General features: G+C 40.1%; 1 long non-coding RNA gene and 2 pseudogenes across 1 annotated transcript; all 3 read left to right on the top strand.

The window, feature by feature from the left end:
- The first annotated feature begins 12,605 nt into the window (after positions 1–12,605).
- LOC143576886 (dirigent protein 21 pseudogene) lies at positions 12,606–13,236 on the top strand (annotated as a pseudogene).
- Positions 13,237–15,358: 2,122 nt separating this feature from the next.
- Positions 15,359–16,002, top strand: LOC143576874 (dirigent protein 21 pseudogene; annotated as a pseudogene).
- A 7,284-nt stretch (positions 16,003–23,286) lies between these two features.
- On the top strand, positions 23,287–25,439 carry LOC143576870 (uncharacterized). The gene is made up of 3 exons (XR_013143011.1): positions 23,287–23,754; positions 24,620–25,026; positions 25,393–25,439. It is a non-coding gene; the product is annotated as an uncharacterized LOC143576870 (long non-coding RNA).
- The last annotated feature ends 577 nt before the right edge of the window (positions 25,440–26,016 follow it).

The raw sequence follows: 26,016 nt of genomic DNA, 5'->3' as shown, positions 1-26,016 counted from the left end.
TTGAAGATGCGTTGTCTAGTTAAATATGAATTCATGGATGGATGCCATTAAAACTTAAGCGTCATCATTACATATAGAAGACAAATAAGCAATAAGCTATCAATATGAAGAGGTAGGTCCCAGCAGGGCTCAGTTGGTCCCGCATGACTCACCTTGAACAGGGATGTCTGCGCAAAGACCATCTACTCCCGCAGGACCCACCATGCTCAGAGAAGCCTACGCGCAGTATGCAAGCTGCATACGCAGGGAAAAGCCTCCCAATGGTAAAGTAACCCGCCTGTTCCCGCAGTTGCGGATACAAGCCATCAGGGAAGGCTACCCGCACAGCATAGCTACACGCATAAGGCTTAACACTTACAAATATTCAGTGTCACCTGAAATAATGAGCAAAGGCGGGAGGGGGAAAACTCCCGCCAAAATGGGCCAGTCCGTATGATGGAGGATCTTTTGCGTGATACCTGGCGAGGTAAAGACAAAAGATCTGACCAAGAATGCGACAGCTCACTGACAGCAGCGTGGCAGACAGCACGCCACTGCACTGTGACCAATAGCCGCCGCCTGCTCACCAACTCCTGCCAGAGCACGTGCCTAGCCTGCAGTTGGTAGAAGACGAAGAGTGCACGGCACGCCTGCTCTATGTCAGACGCTACCTGTCCACCACTCACAGGCAAGGCACGTGCATAGGTTACAGTTGGTAGCGTGTTGGGCCGGCTAAACCCCTTGGATACCCACCTTCGGCTATAAAAGACAGCAAATGGTATTATCATTTCATCATCTACTATCTCGTATAACTTACTTGATAACTGCTCTAATAGTATTCATATACTTTTATATTCAAAGAGCAATATAGACTGATTCTCACGCCGGAGGGTGGTCACAAGGAGGAACCCCCCCCTTCTCAGTGACGAGCTTACGGTGTCTGTTTTGCAGGTTCCCTGAAGTACAACTTACTCTGCTGGACCTAACCTTCGTGGGAAACATTACTTAGCCCCCAGATTACCTATAATCTGCCCGGGGTCACTTAGTGTTTCTTCATTGGCGCCATCCGTGCATAAAAGCTAGAACTACATCTTTCTCCAGTTTTTCAAACTTCCAAGATGACTAGAGAAACTCCGGTAACCACAACCCCAGCCACTGGGGTAAACACCGGCAACACAATGTTTACAAACACTACCCCAGCCACCCAAGCTGGGGGAAGTGAAGTACATTTTACGAACACTACCCCAGTCACTCATGTAGGGGCAAGTGGAGTAAATATTCCACTGGGATTCACTGATGCCCAGCTGGAAAAACGAACTCGAGCCCCTCGCCAAACACTTGATCAAGTGAAGGCATGGGCCGAGGCACGTCAAAGAGAATTTCAGGCTGAGTTGGAAGAACGCTTGCGTTCAGTCCAACAAGCTGAGGAATTCGGTAGTACTCGCCAGCACCTCAACATGAGTAGTGAGTGCGAGTACTCAGACGACGAGAGGGAAGACTCCGACACCGACGCGAACCCTCGCCATAGGGCGAAAGGGAAGCGTAAGGAAACGGACCCCCAGCCAAAAAGGAATTTTGGGGAAGCATTCCAACCAGTCACGGAGAAAAGCTCGCGTGACTTCTCCAAAGCCTTTAGACCTACTGCCACAAACGCAGGAAGGTCAAAATTTGCTAGGGACATTGCAGAAGCAATCGCCCCGAGGAGTGCCAAACAAATGTCCAACATTGGCACATACGATGGTCTATCCGACCCAGATGACCATCTGAACAGGTTCATTGCGGGGGCAACCGTCAGTAACTGGACGGAGCCCACGTGGTGCTACATGTTCCAGATGACTCTGGTAGGAGCAGCCAGAGCATGGTTTGACCGTTTACCGGTCCACCACATTTATGACTGGGCAGACTTCCAGAACAAGTTCAGTCAACAGTTTAGTCAACAGAGGAAGCACACTGAGGAGCAGTGGACGATCCTCAACTGTGTGAGAGAAGAGGATGAATCCTTACTGGACTTCATCACCCGCTTCAACTCCAAGAAGCTGAGTCTGGGCAACGTCAGCGAAGACCTCGTTCGCAGCCGCTTTCATTCAGGGCGCTGAGTACCCAGAACTTATCCGCACTTTGACGGGTAAAGACGGCATGCCATCCACATGGGATGCCATAATGACGGCAGCCAAGCGCTTTGCCGAAACGGAGAAACAGCTGGGAAGAGATCTCCCCCAGAATACAAACCTCTACACACAGAGGACAAGGGAGAACAATGTGAGAGCCGCCCGGCTAAACAAAAAGAGGCGGCAAGGTATTTGGCAGTCAAGGATTAACTTTGACACCCCCTCAAGCTCTCGCCCTCTGGTTGGCGGAAGGGACAACACGCACCCTTCCAACCGGAAGAACCGTTGGACGCCACTCACCAAGAGCGTCACGGAGATATTTGCCACGGAAAAACTGCCATGGCCAAAAGCCCCAGCGATCCGACAGAAACCCAATGCGGATCAAAGCAAGTCTTGTGACTTCCATGGGACAAAGGGCCACAGCACTGAGGAGTGCACATCCTTGAGGGACATCGTTGAGACATTCGTCAAGGATGGGAGGTTGCAACACCTCGTGGCATCTATCAAGAAAGGGGGAAGAAACGACAACAGGTACAGGGGTAACGGACGAAAGCCCGTCGACATCAGCATCAACATGGTCCATGGTAAGGTCAGAGGAAGAAAGAGACCGATGACCGAGCCATGCGCATGGAAGGAAGCAGAAGTGCGCTTCCCGCGAGTGCCGGGAGGCCCAAACAAAGAAGGCCCCATTGTCATTAAAAGCCAGCTGGGGCACTACATCACCTCCCGCACACTCGTTGACAATGGCGCATCGTCGACAGTGATGTACAGGCAGTTCTTCGACAAGCTCGACGATGAAGACAAGGAACGCCTGGAGACGGTCTACGCTTCAATGGAGGGGTTTGACGGCAGCATGAACACTCCCTTGGGCATCCTATCTTTCCCCGTCACTCTCACCGATGGGAATTATTCACGCACGGAGGATGTGGATTTTGTTGTAATGAAAAAACCACATCATACGTATGACATCCTATTCGGGAGAGACGGGATGGCAAGATTCAACGCCGTGGTATCCTCAGTCCACGGCATGATGGGATGGCCAACAACTGACGGCGTAGCGATGATCACGGGCATTCCCCAGGTATGCATCGCATCTGTCTCTTCTAAACCCAAACCGAAGATGGCCAAACAAACCATCACTGAACCTGAACAGTGGGCATTCAATGGGAAATATCCTGATCAGGCCGTTACCATTGGCCCGACAATTGTTGATCCAACACGCACCTTACTCAAGCGCTTACTGCAGCGAAACGCAGACATCTTCGCGTGGACACCAGCCGACATGACTGGTGTACCCCGGAGTAAGGCAGAGCATAAGCTCAAATGCGATCCGGCCGTTACGCCGATCGTACAAAAGCGCAGAGTAATGGGGCCCGAGCAAACCAACGCGTGCAGAACCCAAGTCAAGGAACTCCTTGATGCGGGCATCGTGCGCGTTAGCAAATATCAAACGTGGGTTGCAAATCCCGTAATGGTACCGAAGAATAACAAACAATGGCGCATGTGCATAGATTTCAAAGATTTGAACAAAGCATGCCCCAAAGATTGTTATCCGTTACCAGAAATTGATCTCAAGGTGGATTCGGTGGCACCATTTCGCCTTAAATGCTTCTTGGATGCGTATAAGGGGTACCATCAAATCCACATGGCTGTAGATGACCAGGACAAAACCGCCTTTCGGACGCCCGATGGCACATTTTGTTATAAAATGATGCCATTCGGACTTAAGAACGCCGGGTCCACGTACCAACGACTAATGGACAAAGAGTTTCACGCCCAAATTGGGAGAAACTTGGAAGTCTATATGGATGATTTGGTCATCAAAAGCCCCGAGCCAGAGGCGATGTTGAAAGACATTGAGGAAACTTTCAACACGCTCAGAAAGATAAACATGAAGCTCAACCCGAGCAAGTGTTCATTTGGGGTGGAAGAAGGGAAGTTCTTGGGAGTCATTATTACTAAAGATGGCTTCAGAGCGAACCCTGAAAAAGTCGAAGCCATTGTCAAAATGGAATCACCTACCACCATAAAACAGGCTCAAACACTGAACGGACGACTAGTCGCGCTTAACCGCTTTTTGGCAAACCATGCGGATAGGTCGTTCCCATTTGTGTCAACACTAAGAAATTGTTTAAAGAAAACGCACTTCCGCTGGACACCAGAAGCGGAAGCAGCTTTCCAGGAGATTCGATCACGCCTGATCGAACTCCCAACACTCACAGCACCACAAGCGGGAGAGGAGTTAATCCTATACCTCTCCGCAACAGAAAGAGCAACCGGGGCAGTCCTGCTTGTAGAACGAAAAGGCATCCAGATGCCAATCTATTATGTTAGCCGCGTGCTGGCAGACGCGGAAACCCGGTACTCTACCCTGGAAAAACTGGTCTTGGCACTTATACACGCTTCACGCAGGTTGAGACGATATTTCCAGGGTCACCCAATCACTATTCTCACCAACTTCAAACTCTCAAATGTTCTAGGCAAACCCGAGTTATCGGGACGCCTAGCCAAATGGGCAATTGAATTGGGAGAATATGCGATTCAATACAAGCCGAGACCAGCCATTAAAGGCCAGGTCCTGGCTGATTTTATTGCAGAAGTCCCCGCTGCGCGGGAGAAAGAGTGCCAGGAGGAGGTTCAACCCTCCCCAGCACACGAAATCGATGAGGTCTGGCGACTCTACACTGATGGAGCAGCTAGTAACGAGGGTTCAGGCGCAGGGTTAAAATTAACAAACCCAGCAGGCCAGGAATATACTTATGCTATTCGGCTGGATTTCCCAAGTACGAATAACGAAGCTGAATATGAAGCATTCCTGGCCGGATTGAGGATTGCGCGTAAAATGGGTGTAACAAATTTGGAAGCCCATGTAGATTCCATGCTAGTGGCAAACCAAATAAACGGGACGTACACGGCTGTAAATGACACAATGGCCCTGTACCTCGCCCAGGCCAAAGCCATCATGCGCGATTTTAATGATTGTAAAGTGATACATGTCAAGCGCAGCGAAAACAAATCTGCGGATGCGTTAAGTAAGCTTGCATCACTGGCCTTCACCCACTTGGGAAAGGACATCCGCGTGGAACTCCTCGAAACACCATCAGTCCCGCACAAGGAAATTTGTGTCATCCAAACCGGTACAGAAACATGGATGACCCCAATAATAAAATACCTTGAAGCAGGAACGTTACCAGAGTCGAAGTCACAGGCAAGAAAACTACGCTGTAAAGCACTGAATTATCAGCTGGTCAATGACACCCTTTACAGACGTAACTTTCTTGGCCCATTGTTAAGATGCGTAGACAACCAAGATGCTGACTACCTCCTAAGGGAGGTTCACGAAGGCATCTGTGGAGTACACGCAGGCCCCCGCGCTGTGGTAGCCAAGCTAAACAACGCGGGATACTTCTGGCCGGGTATGCATATGGACGCGTTGGCATACATCAGAAAATGCAGATCTTGTCAGCTTTACGCACCCAACACGCATCGCCCGAAAAATGAACTTGTTCCTGTCACTTCCTCGTGGCCATTTCAGAAGTGGGCCATTGACGTGACAGGCCCATTTCCAACAGCAGCTGGGAATGTTCAGTTCCTAGTGGTAGCCATTGACTACTTCACCAAATGGATAGAAGCGAAACCTTTAGCCCAAACAACTGCAAAGCATATCAAAAAATTTATTTGGGAATTTATTATTTGTCGTTTTGGACTTCCACAGAATTTGGTAAGCGACAATGGCACCAACTTTGCTGACAAGAAGCTACAGCAGTGGCTGAAAGAACTTCAAATCACCCACACCTTTACCTCAGTGGCACACCCGCAAGGTAACGGTGAGGTAGAAAGAGCAAACAAGAGCATCGTCGAAGGCATCAAGAAAAGACTCTTGGAACACAGATCCGGCTGGGTGGACGAGCTTCCGCACGTCCTTTGGGCAAACAGAACGCTGAAGAAGACCAGTACGGGAGAAACCCCGTTCAGTCTCACTTATGGCACTGAAGCCATGATCCCAGTCGAAATCGGTTTACCCTCACCAAGGGTCTTAATCCAACCAGAAGACAATGATGCGGAAAGACGGTTAGACCTTATGCTAACCGAAGAGCGCAGAGACTTAGCCGCCGTGCGTGAAGAAAACTACAAACGACAAATGCAAAAGTACTACAACACGCGGGTAAAACTCTGCAACTTCAAGGAAGGAGACTACATACTGCGTAACAACGAGGCTTCGAACCAACAACGCCCAGGAAAGTTGGCCCCGATTTGGGAAGGGCCATACATTATCAAAGAAGTTCTGGGAAAGGGCGCGTACCGGCTCGAAAGGCTCGATGGCACTCCCATCCCTAGAACATGGAATGGAGCTCAATTACGCAAATGTTATATGTAGATCAATTCCAACTTGTAAAGAAAAGGCCTAGAGCCACTTCTAATGGAAATGATTCTCCTTTCATGATATATTGATAGCTTGTAACCTATGAACTTCCCTTACGGGAAGAAGTAGTTGCGTGTGGAAGGCGGCAATACCCGCATAAACACAACGCCAAAATGTTAAAAAGTTCTAAGGAAAACCTACACGCAGGTCAGATGAAGGTAAAGTTTAGCCATCCTTGTAAGTGCAAGTGACGGTCTTACCCGCACAATCACGAACAAGGAAGCCAAACTTAACTTACCATCTACCACGTTAAAAGGTTAACTTATGAACACTTAAAAAAGAAGAAAAACCTACACGCAGGTCAGATATAGGTCTAAAGTTAAAGCCATCCTACTAAGTGCAAGTGACGGTTACACCCGCACAATCACGAAAGAGGAAGCGAAAACTTTAGTCCATTATCAACCACGTTCAAAGGTTTAACTTAATGCCTTAGAAATTTCGAAAAGGAAACCTACACGCAGGTCAGATAGAGGGTAAAGATTAGCCATCCTACCAAGTGCAAGTGACGGTTTTACCCGCACAATCACGAAGGAGGAGGCGAAACTTTAACCCATCATCAACCACGTTCAAAGGTTCTTATTCTAAACACTTGGAAAATTGCTAAATCAAACTAAGTATGCAAGTCATAAGTTTATAAAGCAAGGAACCCAAGGAAGGAAATAACAATCTTATACGCAAAGAGATTAATATTTCACAATCAATTACAAGAATGGCTGGGTAACTACCCGCCTAAAAGAAATCTATACAAAGCTAAGTCTATCCTAGCAGCGGGAAGGGATCTTCAGGATCAGGCTTCAGGGCCACCTCCGCTTGGGCCAGCACCATCAGAGCGCGGCTGCCCAAGGAAAGCCTTAAGGATGTTTAGCCCATCATCAGCAGCAGCAGCTTCATTCACCTTCTCCACCACTGGATGCGGGAAGGCAGCGTACTGGTTCACAGCTTGGTCATAAGCAGCTTCAGTGTTAACATTGAATAAAGGGAAGTTGGAGGGCGGAAAGCCTCTCTCAGCAAACCCTAGACCAAGCAGGAAGCCAGTCTTCTGCCCATCCTCATGAGAAGCGTTGAGGGCTGCGCTCATCGCATCGTCATAAGAGGTCTCTGAAAGGACCTGACGCACAACCTACAAAAGAATTAAAGTTAGAACATTTTCTAATTACGAGCAGAAAGCGTAAAGAAAAAGAGGATACCTGAGGCAACGCTTCTCGAAGCAGCCATTGGAGGGTAGCTTGACTTTCTTTGTAAGCACGTTCGGCTCCGCTTTTATCAAGGTTGGCAAGTTGAATTTCCTTGGCGGCAGCTTCTTCGACGCTTTGAAGTTTCCTCTCAGTGCGGTCAAGCACCCCCCTCTGGTCAAGGATCTCTTGCAGCTTCTTGGCATCTTCCATTGCCAAGGCGTCATGAGCATGTTGAAGAGCTTTTAATTTGCATTTAAGCTGCTCATTCTCTTCGCGAAGCGGCTCAGCAACAGCTTCAGCCTTGGCAGCCCTCTCAGTTGAGTTTCGCGCAGTCTCCTTAGCCAGCCGAAGCTGTTCATTCACAGCTTGGGCAGCCTTGGAGCGGGCCTCGAGTCGCGCCTGGACTTCAACCTCGAGGGCCTTGAATGCCTTCTCCTTCTCGGCTGCGGCAGCGGCCAACTGCCGGTTCTCCTCCCGAAGAGCCCGCGCTTCAGATACATCTTTGGCGCGAGCTGCTTTTAACTTGTCGTTTTCACGACAAAGCAGCTCGACGCGGGGCTGCGTTCGGGCCTGGAGAACCCGAAGCTCATTGGTTAGCCTACCCTCTTGGTAGCTAGCCATGGCTTCCCCCAACGCACCATGAGGAGCAGCGTGGCGAGCCCAGTCCACGCACTCCACAGGGGTGCGAAGGGTTGTTCCTCGGCGTATGTTCCATCTTGGAACATACACTTCATTGGAATCCGACACTGCAAAAGAAACAAAGGCAGTTAGGAAAAGATGACAAAAATATACAAAGAAAAAAGAACCCTACGTACCTGTAGGGTCAATAACAGGCCGATAGCCGCCAAACCCATCACCTGAACCTAAAGGAAATCCATCCAACAGGTCAGGCAGACGGGAAGGTGGCATAGATCGGCGGGAAGCCCGGCGCGTACCTGATGGTCCGGCCGTCGGTGCCGTTGGCGCAGGTATAGTGGCAGCCGCCGTGGTAGCCATTGTTGGCGCCGACTGCTCAGCAACAGTGACCGCCGGCTCCGTGAAAGATGCTGTAAAAACTGCACTCACGGCCGGCGGAGACACCTTCGCAGCTGGAACAGCCTCAGGAAGGCTGGAACCAGCGGAAGCAAGCGTAGACGCTTGGGTCGACGCCTCGGGAAGGCTGACCGAGCCTACCGTCATTGGCGGGGGAATACTTACTCCAACTCCACCCTGGAATGCGTCAACATCCGCACCTGCACGAGCAAAAGTGTTAGAAAAATTTATTCGAAACAAATCTAGACAAGAATTATGGGGGTACTTACGGGGTCTCTTGAGCTTGAACGCACGGACGAGCGGGGGCGAACCCGATGGAGCCGGCCTCTTAACACCGGTAACCGTCGTCGTCGCTGCCTCCCCGGAGGTAACACCTGCAGCCTCCGGAACGGTGGTCTCTTCACCACCGGGCTTCCCCGCCACCTCTGCATTATCTGACTCCGAGTCAGATAGGACTACCGGGTCGGCCGTAGAGGCCACCTTCTCCTTGCCTTTCCCGACGGCAGCCTTTTTCTTCCGCACCAGCGGAGGACCTTCTGCGGATTCCTCAGAAGAAGAAATGTCATGAACTCCAGCAGCAGGCACAGCATTGAGAGGATCAGGGTAGAAGATAGGCTTACCTGGCCGTCGGTGGCTCAGGATCTCTTGGCCTGGCGGGTAAACCTCCACGAACCGACCCGCAGTCTGCTCTAAGATGGGCAACTCGTTCTCGTCCAGAGCACGAGTACCCATCCGCGCAGGACCATCTTCCTCCCGCGGATTCAGGAGCGATTGAAGATCGTTACCCTCTGAAATCAACAAGAAAGTTAGAAAAAATCGTAGTCAGCAAAAAGAAACAAGACATACCATAAGGGGTAGAGTTCGAACCATATTCAAGGACGATCGGAACCTTATCCGCATTCGCCGCCTTCCACACCCGGCTCATCCCCAGCATCACCATCGCCGACTCTGGAAAACGGAAAACCGGGGACTGGACCCGGGATATCTTCGCGAACCATTCCGCCTCCTCGTAGTTGATGGCGGGAAGGTTCGGAAGCAGCTGGCCATTCTTGAACTTCATGGCAATGGGGATGGCTCGAGCGGATATGAAGAAGAACTCTCTCCTCCATGAGCGAAGACTCCGCTCGGTGGCACAAATCTTTAAACCCTTGATACGGGTTGTAAGAGTGTACCACCCTTGGATGCACCTCCAAGTATAGAAGGTCATCAGGCGGTCAACGAGGGGCTCAAGGCCCAGTATCCGGCACACCCACTCAAAGTGCCGGACCTTGGCAATAGCCATGGGGTGCACCTCTGTCAAGTGCACACCGTGCCTCTCTAGGACACGGTACACAAACTTTGTCAACGGAAACCTAAGGTTCCCATAGACAAAGAATGCAGCATAAACCCCGATCTTGCCACTTGGGGCATCGTACACAGTATGGTGGGGCTCAGGAAACTCAGGCTCGAGAGACTCGAGCATGAACTTCCTGACGATATACTGGTACAGCTCGGCAGGAAGAGAACACTGGCATTCACCAGCAGTCTTCTGGTCATCAGCATCGTGAGAAGACATGGTGGAAGAAGAGATTTCGGAATAATGCTTTACTGAAAAAGAAATTCGCCGGAAATTACTTGAGAAGAAGAGATGAAAGTGGAAAGTGTGAATTGCAAATAACCTTCTCCCCCTTTATATAGTAATCGCAATTAATGCGATGCATTTAATACGGAAGAAAGAGAAAGCAAAGGTGCAATGACACTATGACGCGTGGCAAAAACAAACTGGCAACAGCTGTCAAAATGACGTGTGCCAGAGATTTCGCGGCCACGCGCCCGAAATCCCGTGCCCACGCGCCTGAAAAAGCAACTGGAATGACCACATAATGTCATGTCGCCATAACTTCTGGCACGTCCTGACACAGTCAGAAGAAACCGTCGCACGACGTTTGAGGTATTGGGTTGTTATCCATCCACCAACCCTTCAAATTTCAAAATTTAAAAATTTGAAGACTTAAGGTTCAAAAAATAAGCGGGAAAATACCCCTTGGCAAACAAGTAACCATAAGCCGGGTGTGGGTACAGTGTAAAGGCAAAACCCTTCACATACCTAACACCCGCAGGGAATTGAAGCCAAAATATTTGGCAACCAAGTAACCATAAGACGGGTGCGGGTACAGTGTAAAGGCAAAACCCTTCACATACCTAGCACCCGCAGGGAATGGACGCCAGGAATACCTTGGAAGTAAAGTAACCGTAAGACGGGTGCGGGTACAGTGTAAAGGCAAAACCCTTCACATACCTAGCACCCGCTGAGAATTGAAACCAAGAAGGATCTTCTGGGCAATGCTTGCGGAAGCGGAAATAACATCCCCGCATAGCGGGAACATCGAGTACTACGTTGTTTGAGGCTCCAAGATGGAATTGGTGGTTTAAACATAATTGATCACTATGTTCAAAACCTACCAGAACCACAGGGAGAATCCGCACAACTAAGACTCAGTGCTCCTGACTTGCGAGGAGGTTACAGACCTACCCGCATCATACCCAAAGACCAAGCAGGAAACTCGGGAATTTCTGCAAGTGACAAGGACTTCCGCGGGAAGAACCCCCATGGAAAACCTTACAAAAACCCCTTTTCAAAACCCTTTGCTTAAGTCCAAAAGTTCACCTCACTTTATTAGACATTCATGAGAAGAACATTGGACTGGGGGGACTTGAAGAGGTAGGTCCCAGCAGGGCTCAGTTGGTCCCGCATGACTCACCTTGAACAGGGATGTCTGCGCAAAGACCATCTACTCCCGCAGGACCCACCATGCTCAGAGAAGCCTACGCGCAGTATGCAAGCTGCATACGCAGGGAAAAGCCTCCCAATGGTAAAGTAACCCGCCTGTTCCCGCAGTTGCGGATACAAGCCATCAGGGAAGGCTACCCGCACAGCATAGCTACACGCATAAGGCTTAACACTTACAAATATTCAGTGTCACCTGAAAGAATGAGCAAAGGCGGGAGGGGGAAAACTCCCGCCAAAATGGGCCAGTCCGTATGATGGAGGATCTTTTGCGTGATACCTGGCGAGGTAAAGACAAAAGATCTGACCAAGAATGCGACAGCTCACTGACAGCAGCGTGGCAGACAGCACGCCACTGCACTGTGACCAATAGCCGCCGCCTGCTCACCAACTCCTGCCAGAGCACGTGCCTAGCCTGCAGTTGGTAGAAGACGAAGAGTGCACGGCACGCCTGCTCTATGTCAGACGCTACCTGTCCACCACTCACAGGCAAGGCACGTGCATAGGTTACAGTTGGTAGCGTGTTGGGCCGGCTAAACCCCTTGGATACCCACCTTCGGCTATAAAAGACAGCAAATGGTATTATCATTTCATCATCTACTATCTCGTATAACTTACTTGATAACTGCTCTAATAGTATTCATATACTTTTATATTCAAAGAGCAATATAGACTGATTCTCACGCCGGAGGGTGGTCACAAGGAGGAACCCCCCCCTTCTCAGTGACGAGCTTACGGTGTCTGTTTTGCAGGTTCCCTGAAGTACAACTTACTCTGCTGGACCTAACCTTCGTGGGAAACATTACTTAGCCCCCAGATTACCTATAATCTGCCCGGGGTCACTTAGTGTTTCTTCACAATACTAAGTAAACGAAGTCGGTGAACAAAAGTATAATACACACTAATGTAATAAAGTAAGCTAGTAAAGACTTGTATAATGTGCTAAAAAATCTTAATATATGTAAGTTTCTAGAAGAGATTATTCCAATCAAACGTTATATTATTATTAAAAAAAAGTATATATAAGAACATATTCATTGATAACATATTATAACAAAGTGACTAAAGATGTTGGCATATGGCATTTCGAATATATAGCATGAACAAGTTAGGTCTATTAATATCATTTCCCACACACCACATTACACTACCCTCGATCTCTTTATCTCATCATGGCCCAAATTCTCCCCAAACACATATTCACCATTTTAACCCTCTTCATAATATCATATCTCTTTCAAACACAATCCCATCAATTTTCAAGAATATTATCATCAATATCACTAGGTTTAAAAAGAGAAAAGCTAAGTCATCTCCACTTCTACTTTCATGACATATTATCTGGTGACCACCCGACCGCGGTTAGGGTGGCTGAGGCCACCATGACCAACAACTCCCAAACTGGATTCGGTGGCATGGTCATGATTGATGACCCGTTGACCGATGGTCCAAAAATAACCTCCAAGATAGTGGGGAGAGCTCAAGGGATATATGCATCTACTTGTTTAGCTGAAACTCGATTATTAATGGTTTTGAATTATGTGTTTACAGAAGAAAAGTATAATGGTAGCACTTTGAGTATACTAGGGACGAATCATGTGATGTCACCAGTGAGAGAGATGCCGATTGTTGGTGGAACTGGGCTTTTTCGATTTGCACGTGGTTATGCACTAGCAAAGACTCACACGCTTGATTTTAAAACCGGTGATGCAGTCGTTGAGTACGATGTTTATGTACTACATTATTGATTATTGTGTTTTAAGGATGATGTTATGAAACCTTTGTATTATTTTCTTGTTTGTTAAATAGAAAATGATCGAATGCACTGTTTTTGCGTGACTAACGTAGTATGATTTTCTTGAATAATATATATATATTTTTTCTATTTGTTCTATTGTGTTTATATTATCACGTAATGATGCAACTTTATAGAAATCTATCTCATATCATCGTATTTTATGCTACAATTTTTTAATTATATCATGACAGTAAGTTCGAATAGTTTGATTTTTCGGACAATTGTTATTATTGTCAATTTTTGTTGGACATTATAACTAGATGCTAAATCCGATTTTTATATTCTATTAATTGTATGTATCACCATATTGCTTCTTTTCTTTTCATTAAAGAAGCTAATAAAATGGCAATAACTTCTTCACGTCTAGTAAATCCCGAATGGTAAAAACGAAGATGAAAGGAGTGTTGCACCATTGACTACCCAATTGGCAAGCCATAACAACTACATAACAAGAATTAAGCATAAAAAATTGCATAATTGATTGTTATAACTTATAAACAATGATAAACAAAATTTTATAATTTATAAATCTCTAAAAGCTCTTTTAATACAACATTGGATATTCACTTAAAGTTTAATGATTGCTATTATTAATTATAAGTGAATAGCAATATATATTTTACAAATCAAGAAATCCAACACAATTGCTACTTAAGTGGAGTTGACAAACATTTTTAGTTTGAAGCATGATGTCTTGGGTTTTGAGGCTTGCATCAAACAATAATTTGGCTTGCGTCACACAATAATTTATTTTTCTAAATTTCACAAGGCCTTACTAGTTGCTGTCATATGAAGATGGATACATTTGAGGATAAATCGGGCCATTGTTCTAGTATGAAAAACAGCTATAGGTTATAGCGTAACTAAAAAGGTCCGTGTCAAATACTGTGTTTAAAAGAAGATATGATAAAATGGGAAAGTTCTCTCATGGCATCTACGTGACATCCTATATGTGGGCCCTAAAATGATGTAATGTGAAAAAATCATCTTACTTTAATAGTATAGTTAGAAGTTAGATAGTTAGATTAGATTAGATGGTTAGGCTAATTAATTTATCACGTTTGTAGGGTCAACGATTATCGTTTAGTTGATTATTTTCTTGACGGCGAGCTTTTTAGTAATAGTTAAAAAAAAGGTGTCCAAATAAATGACATAATGAATCCAAGAGTTTTTTTTTTCAAACTATTGTAGTTGGAAAAAACATTTACCACTTTGATATTCTTTAAATAATATTTACCAAACTAGTGTTGATGGGTTGGACCTAACATGTATAATATGACTCAAAATTACATATTCTTAAAATAAAACTTTATTGTTGCGTTATAATTTCACAAATAGTTAAATATAAACGAGTTTTTTTATAATTCATGCATTGTACTAGGTTTGCGATAAAGAAAAACAAACCCATGAATATATGAAAATCTTAGCATTACTCAAAAAATACAAATGAAAAGAAAATATAGCCAACCTATAAAAACTCGAAATGTGAATTAATTAAGTTACTCGAGACTCACATATCCACTATGACTACAACATAGGTTACCGCCCAAATAGCAGAGTGCCAACCACCACGAAAACAACATAATACACCAGTCACCACAGCCACCATAGACAGCCGAAAATCACGGGCACACATGCACACACCGGTCAACAACCAACATCAAAACCACGACAATCATTAAAAGGAATTGTAAAAAATAAGCAGTGATTATTCATTTATTTAAGTGAAACCGAATTTCGAAAATAATATATAGGGTAATTCACTAATTCGTAATTAACTCAACACGTACCACCAATGTTAATTTAATTAAAATTGATGAATAAAATTATAAAAATATGCCACGTTCTAATGTAAACTATTCTTTAGAATTGTATAATTTACTCTAGAAGGTCTTAATATATAGACTTTCGAGAAAAGATTATTCCAATCAAATCAAACAATATATTATAAAAAAAAGTATAGATAATAACATACTTTTAACAAAATGAGTAAAACACGTTGGAAGTTGGTATTCCGATTTCCGAATATAGTATGAAAAAGCTAGGTCTATTAATATAATTTCCCAATTCCCACACACCCTCAATCACTTCATCTCCACCATGGCCCAAACTCTCTCAAACCACAAATACATCATCTTCACAATCTTCATATTATTTTCATCTCTCTTTCAAGCCCAATCCCATCAATTTTCAAGAAAACTATCATCAAAATCACTTGGTTTAAAAAAAGAAAAGCTAAGTCACCTCCACTTCTACTTCCATGACATAGTATCCGGTCCCCACCCATCCGTGGTTCGGGTGGCCGAGGCACCCATGACCAACACCTCCCGAACCGGGTTTGGTGGTACGGTCATCATCGATGACCCGTTGACCGTGGGACCAGAACCAACCTCCAAGATTGTGGGAAGAGCTCAAGGGGTATATGCATCTGCTTGTTTAAATGAAGTCCGATTGCTAATGGCTTTGAATTATGTGTTTTTGGAAGGGAAATATAATGGTAGCACTTTGAGCATACTTGGGACGAATCATGTGATGGCACCAATGAGAGAGATGCCGATTGTTGGTGGAAGTGGGCTTTTTCGATTTGCACGTGGTTATGCGCTTGCGAAGACTCACACACTTGATTTTAAAACTGGTGACGCGGTTGTTGAGTATAATGTTTATGTCTTACATTATTGATTGCTGAGTTGAAGGATGATCTTATGAAACATTTGTTTTATTTTCTGGTTTTTTAATAAAAAATGAGTGATTTAACATACTTATGATGTACCCTAGTGTAGTATGATTTCCTTGAGTAATAGTTTTGCTATTTAGGTTATTTTATCTGGTAACATTGTAACTTATATTGAGCTCTATCTTATATCATCGTATCTTATGGAACAAATGTCCATTTATATCATGCATTCATACTTGTCTTATAAATATAAGATTAGTTTGATTTTGGTGGCAATTTTATTTTATTGTTGTAATTTTTTGTGGGACATTATAAGTGGATACTAAATCCGATTTTTATTATATTAATTGTTGTTTTTTAAAAGTGGAATACATGTGTAAGAGCATTCTCAATTCATTTCTTACCATATAGCGATATTATCATATACTAGTAATTACACTAAAAATCACAACATTTTCTTTCTTCTGTTTAATTAAATAATCATTTTTGTACCTTTATCACTATCTTTTCTCTCTCATTCACTCACAACCACTTTCCAAAAATATTAAAAAATTATACGGTGTGAACAGTGAAACCCCAAATTTAACTTTCTCATATAACATTTTTTCTCTCCTCTACTCACAACAACTCATAATCATACCATATAATTTACAAAACTCTCTTACAAAAATATACCAGCATATATGCTTCTTTTCTTTTCATTAAAAGGCTAATAAAATGGGCATAACTTCTTATGGTCATTGTGGAATAAATACGTGCGGCTCTTATTGACTCAAGAATCCGAAGGGGTCCAAGTTAAGAATGATAAAATATTCTGTAAATCTTTTTTCATATAATCTATATAAAGGTACAAATATTATTTTGTTATACGTGTCTTGTATATTATATTCGTTTTGTTACAAGTGGACATCAATAAATCTAATAATATATTCGTGTTTTTGTATATTACTACTATTGTTTTTTACTTTCACTTATACTGTTTTGTTTGTATACGCGCTATAAATAAAGTTACTATATTCGGTTATCATCAGATAATTTTAAGTTGATAATGGTTCAGTTTTCAGTTAAGTTTTGCTCACGGCTCACCCCTACAACCTAGTGATATGTGAAAAAACTCAAAAGTATGTGGATCAACTATTTTCTTCAAAGTAAGCTTATTTAATTAAAAGGGACCAAAAATGTGATAAATATATTTAAAGTCTTTTTTCTAGAGGATACAGTACGGTAAATAAATTTAATAGATCTGAGGTTAGATCACCTACCAATTTTGACCTGCCAAATCTTCAAACTTCACACCGTCCACCTTCACATGCATTAATGGGTTTGTTTCGATAAATAATAATAATAATAATAATAATAATAATTTAATTTTATATATTATTTTTTATTTTAGAATATATGTTTTTGTTAGTTGCATACTAGCATACAAATAAAACTAGGAGCCAGAATGTTAGGTTAAAGATACTATTTATTATTTTGATCGGAAATCGCAATAATCATTACTTAGTGTTTTGATGAATAAACTCCGCTTCTAACTATTTATTTGGAGTGAAATAATTAGTTCATTCTAGTCGCAACAAAACTAGTTACAAAAAACTAAATGTACAAGAACATCAAGAAGCAGAAAACCCGCATCCAAGCGCTGTTTTCTACAATACATTTTTTCTACAACCGATTACACAGGTTTCTGATTGATCAATATTGCTAATAAGTAATAAGGAGCTTATCCAAGTGGGCTATGGAGTAATGGGCTCACAATTTAATCAATGGACATAAAGGTCTCGATGGGGCACAACCGCACAATTTAACATGTTTGGAAGTTCATAAATTATATGAAGCATCTTTTTTAAATCAAAAGAAATTAAAAAAAGGTTTGGCCCACCAATATCCTTAGGTCCTGTTCGTTTCAAGGATTTGGAAGGAATTCTAAGGAATAAGATTTTAAATCCCATGAATTGATATGTTTGTTTCATTAAATAAAAGAATGGGAATGAAAACTAAATCCCACATTTCATAGGATTTAAAATCCCACATATTTTATAAAGATTGTTATGGAAAATAAATGATTGTTTTATTAACCCTAATCACTAGGGGTGGCAAATGGGTTGGGTTGGGTCGAAATGGGTCATGGGTCAGAACGGGTTAGGGTCAGAATGGGTTAGGGTCGTTTTGGTTCGGTCGGAACGGGTTAGGGTCAAAAGGTTCGGGTCAGAATGAGTTTCGGGTCGTTTTTTTTTTTTGAAGAACGAGGGCAAAGACGGAAACATTTTAGTTTTTTTACATTTTTCGTTTTTGATTTATATTTTGAGTTATGGTTTTTTTTTAATTTTTTTGGAGGGGTTTTTATTAACCCCTCCAAAAAAATTAATAAAAAAACCATAACTCAAAATATAAATCGAAAACGAAAAATGTAAAAAAACTAAAACGTTTCCTTCGTTGTCCTCGTTCTTCAAAAAAAAAAAAACCGAGAATGAAGAAGATTCCAATCCAATACCTGTTAACCAACCAAACACATGAAAGAGATTCTCAAACATTCCATTCCATTCCATTCCATTCCAATTCCAATTCAAAATCCTTTAAAAAAAGTCCGTGAAAGAACTGCCCTTAAAATACAAAATCGTTGAAAGTTTATAGAGAACTGCTCCCTTTAGTATGGTTTTTTTGAGGGTAAACTGTAAAGCATGTGTGATGTAGTGAGTTGACTAATGCATTCATGTTTTGGATTTGTTTAGTTGTGTTTTGAAAGTAGGCCCATACACCAGCCCAGCAAATTGAAGTTTACATACAGGCCATGCAACACTTTTTTGGTGGACCAGTTACACAATTACACCAAACAACAAAATACTTAAAAAAAAAGTTAAAATCTCAAATATATTTATATACACGTATTTCCTCTTTCTTTGATCTTCATTATTCTCCACATAATTTTTTTGCCATTGCTATTTCAACTGGCAACAAGGCAAAGAATATATTAAATCTTTTTGTGGACACATCTCTATTGTGTAGCATAATCTTTGAACATATGATACTATAATTAACGTCTTCTTTTCTACTGTTTGTTTCTTTTTTGCTATCATATAAATTGTCGGCATAAGTTGTCTCCGGTTTCTTGATTATTGAAATCCTCTATGGTCATCAACCAATGAGCATGATCCTATGGAACAATTGTTAATAGTATCGTACACCCTAGAGAAATGTTAGTTAATAAAGGAATATAAATTGTCCTCTAAAGGAGACACTAACACAGAGCAAAATACAAGAATAAAGCACACACAACTACAAATATTTCCTTCGTAAGTATGAAAACTATATTACTTTGTTAAGTATTGGAACAACTTCATTGAAACTTTGAATTTGTTGTGGGTTAAAGATAGAGGCTCAATACATTTGTATTATCGCTAGCCTAACAACTTAACATTTTCAAGACTATATAAGGAGTTGAAAGTTTGAGTCAAAGTTTATATAAAAATCATTTCATAGATTTGAACAGAGGTGCACAAAATTAGTTTTGGTCAGACAAGGTCAAAATTGGTTTTGACCAGTTTCAACTATTACAACCCACTGATTGGTTCGGTATCAAACCGGTTTTAAAGTCAGTTCCTTTCGGTTTACGAACCGGCTTGGATGTGCAAGCTTGCATTTGTGATTGTGTCATGAGAAATTCGTATATAACGATTTAATTAGCCGAAGTTCTAAAAACTAGCAAATTTGTATAGGCAAAGGCCCATTGTAAAGACCATGGCCTCTGTGACTGTGAGCCCAATTAATAATCTATAAAATCTTCCTACGACTCTACGAGGCTTCGAGTTCGACAATCAATGTCCTTAAATACATATTTTTAAAATAAATTGCTATTTCGACACTCATGGTTTAACTCCTATAACTCATTCAATTTAAAATGGAATTTTTGAACAAATATTTTTATCACTTTTATTTGCTGGATTTGACAAAATTTTATTAGTTAACTAACTAGTTGTTCAAAAAAAGATAAAAAAAACTTAAATAACTTATTTATTTCATAAAAATGTATATTTAAGATACCTTTTATTTAATTTTAGTATTTATGTTTGTTTGAATAATTATATTAACACATTAAGCAACTTATTTGTTTTATAAAGATATATTTTTTACAATTTTTATAATTTAATTATTTGTAACTTTGATAATTACTTTGGATAATTTAGGTCTATCATTCATGTTTAAAACTTTAAATGACCATTAACTCGTATGGCATATCAACTTTTCAATTATTATTGAGATAAATTATTCACGCAAAAACTATATTCAGATGATGTAGAAATCAACAATGTCATAAAAAGGAGCAGCAACAACAATCATATTCAGTAAATCTCACAAATAGTTAGTTATATGTAGAGTTCGAAAAGGATGGGATATAGGCGAGTCTTGCCTCTATCACTGAAGATAGAGAGGCTGCGTCTAGGGGTGCAAACGACCTGAGCCAGAGCTCGACTAGGCTCGAACTCGGCTCGTGAGTAGATTTTCAAGTTGCTCGTTTACTATATATCAACTTTTTTTTATATAATTATAATTATTTTTATATATTTTTTCTATTATAATTTTATTTATAAAATAATATATATTATTTAGTTATTTTTGTTTATTTTTTCAGAAAATTATATATATTAATTAACAATTATTAAATATATATTTTAAAAAATTATATAAATGACAGGCTCGTTTAGGCTCGCGAGCCGACTCGAGCTCGATAAGTGAAGCTCGGGCTCGGGCTCGATTAAGCTCGGCTCGATCGAGCTTTTTAACGAGCCGATCTTGAATAACTCGCAAGTAACTCGGCTCATTTGCACCACTAGCTGCGTTGGAAGAGACCTTCAGCTCCAATACACACGACAGACAAAAACCAAGAATCAAAATGTATAAACAAAAGGCTACCGGTAAAAGCAATAAGTGAAAAAAAAAATAAAGAAAGAAAAGAAAAGAAGAAAAAAAAAAGTAGACATAAATACAAGCACGTAATTACATGTAAAGTCTAGGAAGAAAAACCAAGTCATGTCCAATTTACTAATCCCAATTAACTTTGGGCCTACTACTCTCCTACCTCCAAGTAAGGGTTTCTGCTACTCTAACATACTATGTGATTTGCCTCCTCTTCATCTCAATCCAGCCTCCTTAATCTTATCTGATTTATTAGTTACTCCAAACCTTTCATTAAGAACATTATTTCTTATCATGTTTAACACTGTGTTCTCACACATCCACCTCAACATTCTCATCTATGCTACCTCCATCTTTTGTGTTTGTGTCTTCTTGATGGCCCAACAGTATCGTCCCATATAGCATAGTCGGTTTAACTGCAACCCTATAAAACTTTCACTTTAATTTTGTTGGAACTCATCACACAAAACCCCAGAGGTTGCTCTTCACTTACACCAGCTAACCTGGATGTAGTGGGCTACGTCACTATCAAACTCTCCATCACTTTGTATAAAATATCCTAAATACATGAACCTAGTTGCTTGATGAACCACCAGGCCATCAGTGGTAATCTAAGTGTTAACATTGTCTTCAACTCTACCGAAATCACAATAAAGGAATAAAGGTACTCAGTCTTTGAGCGACTAATCGTTATAACCTTACCAACTATTTTCCACTCCTCTAACCTTGCATTCATAAAAAGCAGCCATAGTATATAATAAAGCCAAATTGTATATTCTGGGGGAAAAAAAGAAAGAAAAGAACCGAATAAAGGGGTTTTCTATATTTTTCTTTCTTTAAATAGTGTGTTATTTACTTAACATGATTTTTACGTTTGTTAATATAAGATATTCTTTTATAGACAGGTGATGCGTGCAAGTAGTTTATGGGAAAAAAAAAGAAAAAACATGCTATAAAAACCACTTATATATTTTGCTGAATCTACGTCATTGTTCTAGATATATTTTAATGTTTCTCTTTCACACGAATAGTGACAAACTACCATGTGTTAGTGTATAATAATATAATAAATTGTAGCATATTAATTGCTCTTGGTGATAAATTGACAACGTAATCCGGTTGATAATGACGGTCGACCCAAAAGATATCAATTTCCATGTCAATGTTGAGTAATCATTCATTTATTTATGTGTGCCCCCCTATATTTCCAGTTTCAGCCACTCATGTGAATGAATTCTCCACAAGTACCATAATTTAATTAAAATTTTGTGTTTAATTTATTTTGATGAATGATGAAAAAATGAAAATAATAATAATATAATAAAAATAAAGATATCACGGGTGATTTTGTTATAAAATGCGAGGTAACATTGGTTCACAATAAAAATTTGTATATATAAAAATAATTAACATAATAACAATTGTTATAAGAATAACAAAACAAGATTATTGTAGTAAAATGATCTGTTTTACATGAAATAAATTGTAACACTCTTCTATTATTTCGTGAACATAGTTGATCAACTCTTCATAACCAATACTCTCTTATATATCATTCTCAATAGCTTGGGTGGTTTTTCGGTACAATCATGCTCAATGATTCTCGGTCCAGTCTCAGCATTCGTTAACCTATAGCTTCAACTGAGTGGCTGTAATAAAGTAGGATCTCTAAATATATTGTATATCATCTACATCAGTCACGTATATCATAACATCTCTTGAGTCCTGCCTAGTCAGTAGTTAGCTAGAGTTATTATTGTTGGTCTATGACTCTATGAGTGTATTGCAAATATATTATAAATACCCGGTTAAGGTTAATGAGAAGGGCAATAACTTTGTGATTAATTTCACTTGTTGCATTGGTTCGAAAGAAGCACAAATTTGGAATGCAAATATGTTCCAAAACGTCTTGTTTCGATGCCAACATGTCCTCCATAAATTTTGTGGGATGAATCTAAGCTGATTGACGAGCCTACAAGCTTGAACGGGTCGGATTTTGGGATCCGGACACCACTAACTTTTGAATATTATATTTATATTTTTCTAAGAATGTTAAAATGATATATATATATATATCGGATTTTGGGATCCGGACACCACTAACTTTTGAATATTATATTTATATTTTTCTAAGAATGTTAAAATGATATATATATATGGATAGGCTATTGTAAAAAGACAATGTTTTTTTAGGAATAGTAAGAATAATTGTGGGCCATTAGATTAGGGGATCTAAGGGTTGAGATTTAAAATTATAAAAAACCGACATAGTTTCCTAGAATTACTCTTTCACCATTATAACCAACATAGTTTCCTAGAATTATTCTTTTACCATAGATTTTAATGCCAAATGTCAAAAATCTATTGGTTCTTACCATTCCTAGAAACTCTTTATTCTTATTTGAACCCTTATATCTATACTACTAAATAAATAAAACTTTCATTACGCCACGTGTCATCCATTTACAACATTATTAGTCTCACATTCCCGCCTCCCACCACACTCCATTTAGAAACCCGTTTAAAATCCTTACCCGACTCGATTTACATCTACTAACCTGTAACCACCGCTGATTCGCCGTCATTCATACAAACCCTAAATCATCCTTACCGAAATCTATTCTCTCTTTCTCTTCTCTTCAATACTGCAATTCCTATCATAGCTTCATACTATCATCCATGTCTCAACGATCCGGCCACCGTATTCTTCTTAGTCGATCACATTCGGCCATCGTATACTTCTTATTCAATCAGATCCGACCACCATATTCTTCTTATTCTATCAGATCTGGCCACCGTATGCTTATGTTTCGATCAAATCTAGCACCGTATTCTTCAATTCCGATCAGAAAACAGTTTTGTTAAATCTTGCTATGGCGGTTAGGTACACAATTCGTTCTTAATTCATTCTTTCTATGTGTTTTACAAACTTTTTGATGTTTAGGCTTGGGAATGTATATCATGTATGCTACTTCTGTTGGGGTTCATTGATCAATTAAATTTGTTATCTTATAAGTTTAGCTGATTTTAATTATTGTGTTTCCAAATATGAAATTATAGTTACAAATATCGATTTTTTTATCTACGTGCCTGTAACTCATCAAGTGTTCTACCATTAACCTTTGGTTATATTGGTAAAAACACCAACTTTGTAGAATTACCTTGATTTAATAACTTTGATACTGGTAGGAATGCCATCACCATTTTAGATGCATTTGGGTCTGGAAAAAGTATAGTAGGTAATTAAATCAATTGAGTATAAATTATTTGTACTATCTCCTTTTTTATTTTTGCACTTAACTTATATATAAATAGTTTAAATATATTTTTTGGAGACGATATTATTTGCAATATGGGTTTAGCCACTGCACTAGCATCACTCGATGTAGAAGCTTCATTTGCTGGAAAAACATTTGGATAAGTTGGACAGGTTTTACCATTGGTGGCTTCTGGTTTGGTAGTTATTATGGGATTAAATCTTGAGATAATTACTCATAGTATATTAGTATGAGTTTAATCTATTTTATGCCTTGAACAAGATTGGAAGAATTAATGTTGTAGTTTGCCTTGAACAAGATTGAAAGAATTAATGTTGCAGTTCATTATGAAAAAGTGATATATGTTTATATGTTGCATATGTATGTAAAAAGTAACTGTACATTGTATTATATTGTAGTTTTTCTATTTAAAATTAGGACTGTTTTTAAAATGCCATATTATAAAGTTTCATGTTTTGGCTAATTTAGCAGGTAATAGAGCTACAACTGCCTTCTTTATTTGGCTTATATTTGTGAGATATAATCGGACAACCAAACATACCACTAATTTCTTAGGCATCCAAGCTTATTTGGGCGGTCTTACATTTCCTTTAGATGCATCGCCTTGCAGAGTTGAAGTACACACGTGTTAGCCACCATACTTGGGTATGTTGTAGCTTCCAAGTTATTATTGTATGATACTAACTTACTGTTAAATATAATGATAAAAATGTAAGACTGATGACCCTTTTTACTTGCAACATGATCCGTTGTTAGGTTGCAGCTTATTATTGATTTACATAATTGGCTATGTTGCCTTTTTTCTGGAGCATTGCTGGCATTATTAAAGAAACTTTTAGAGATAATATATAACCCAAATCGAGCTATAACTGGGTCAGGTAATTTTGTTTCTCAAAGACTCATTCACAACAAATATATATATATATTTTTTATCTAATATAGTTAATCAACCATAACACACTTGCATATCTATTTGATGTTTGTTTTCGTAATTATTAAATAAATGTTCTTTTTCATATACATGCATATAACTTATAAGTTTGTGATTATGTTGATTACCTGAAGGATTTTTGTACAATTTTGTGTTCATATGATACTTATTTGATGTTCTTTTTTGTAATTTTAAAGAAAATGTTTTTGTACAATTTTTTATCATATAATCTTAGCCATATAGGCACTCACATATACTGCATGTTTAAAGCTTATATATTATTTGTAATATAAGTATGTGTTTATGGTTACAGATACAATAAAAGGTTTGATAATCAACTAATTTGAGGATATCGGGTGCTAGATTGTACTTGGAAATCAGACCTAATAGATGAACAAAAGCCCAGGAGAGTCACTATCAAAGTTGTTTGTTAACACAGCCGGTTTTCAGCCATGGACAGTTGTATGTGACACTATCAAGAGTCAAGAGCAGAGACGAAGTCAAATTTTTAATATTGGATGCAGATGGTAAACTTACAAATTATTAATATTGTGATTTATGTTTAACTTCGTCAAATTTGATTGTAACTTAATTTCGTCTGTAGTTACTATAATTTACCACTTTTTGTATTTTTTTACTCACTAGATGAATAACTGTATCATCTATCTTGTGTTCGATCATATAATATTTTACATGTTCTATGATAAATGTGTTACTATTTTTTTTTAACTACAATGTATGTTTCTACTTTTTATATTTAATACTCAAAATTTTTTTATGATATTTCAAATGTTTTTAGACTTGCAAATTTAAATTTGTTAAACCCGTGATGCACACGGGTACCTAACCTAGTATACATATATATATATATAGGGTAAGGTTAAAATGAAAACTCACTTGAGTTGTGAAAACCCGCGAAAACCCTATGTAACATCGT

This window comes from Bidens hawaiensis, unplaced genomic scaffold (genome assembly GCF_021521415.1).
Source record: "Bidens hawaiensis isolate Kalapana, Puna unplaced genomic scaffold, B.hawaiensis_p1.1 tig00001461_1, whole genome shotgun sequence".
Classification (NCBI taxonomy): domain Eukaryota; kingdom Viridiplantae; phylum Streptophyta; class Magnoliopsida; order Asterales; family Asteraceae; genus Bidens; species Bidens hawaiensis.
The sequence above is the reverse complement of the archived record's forward strand: the minus strand, read 5'-3'. Positions and strand labels throughout refer to the sequence as shown.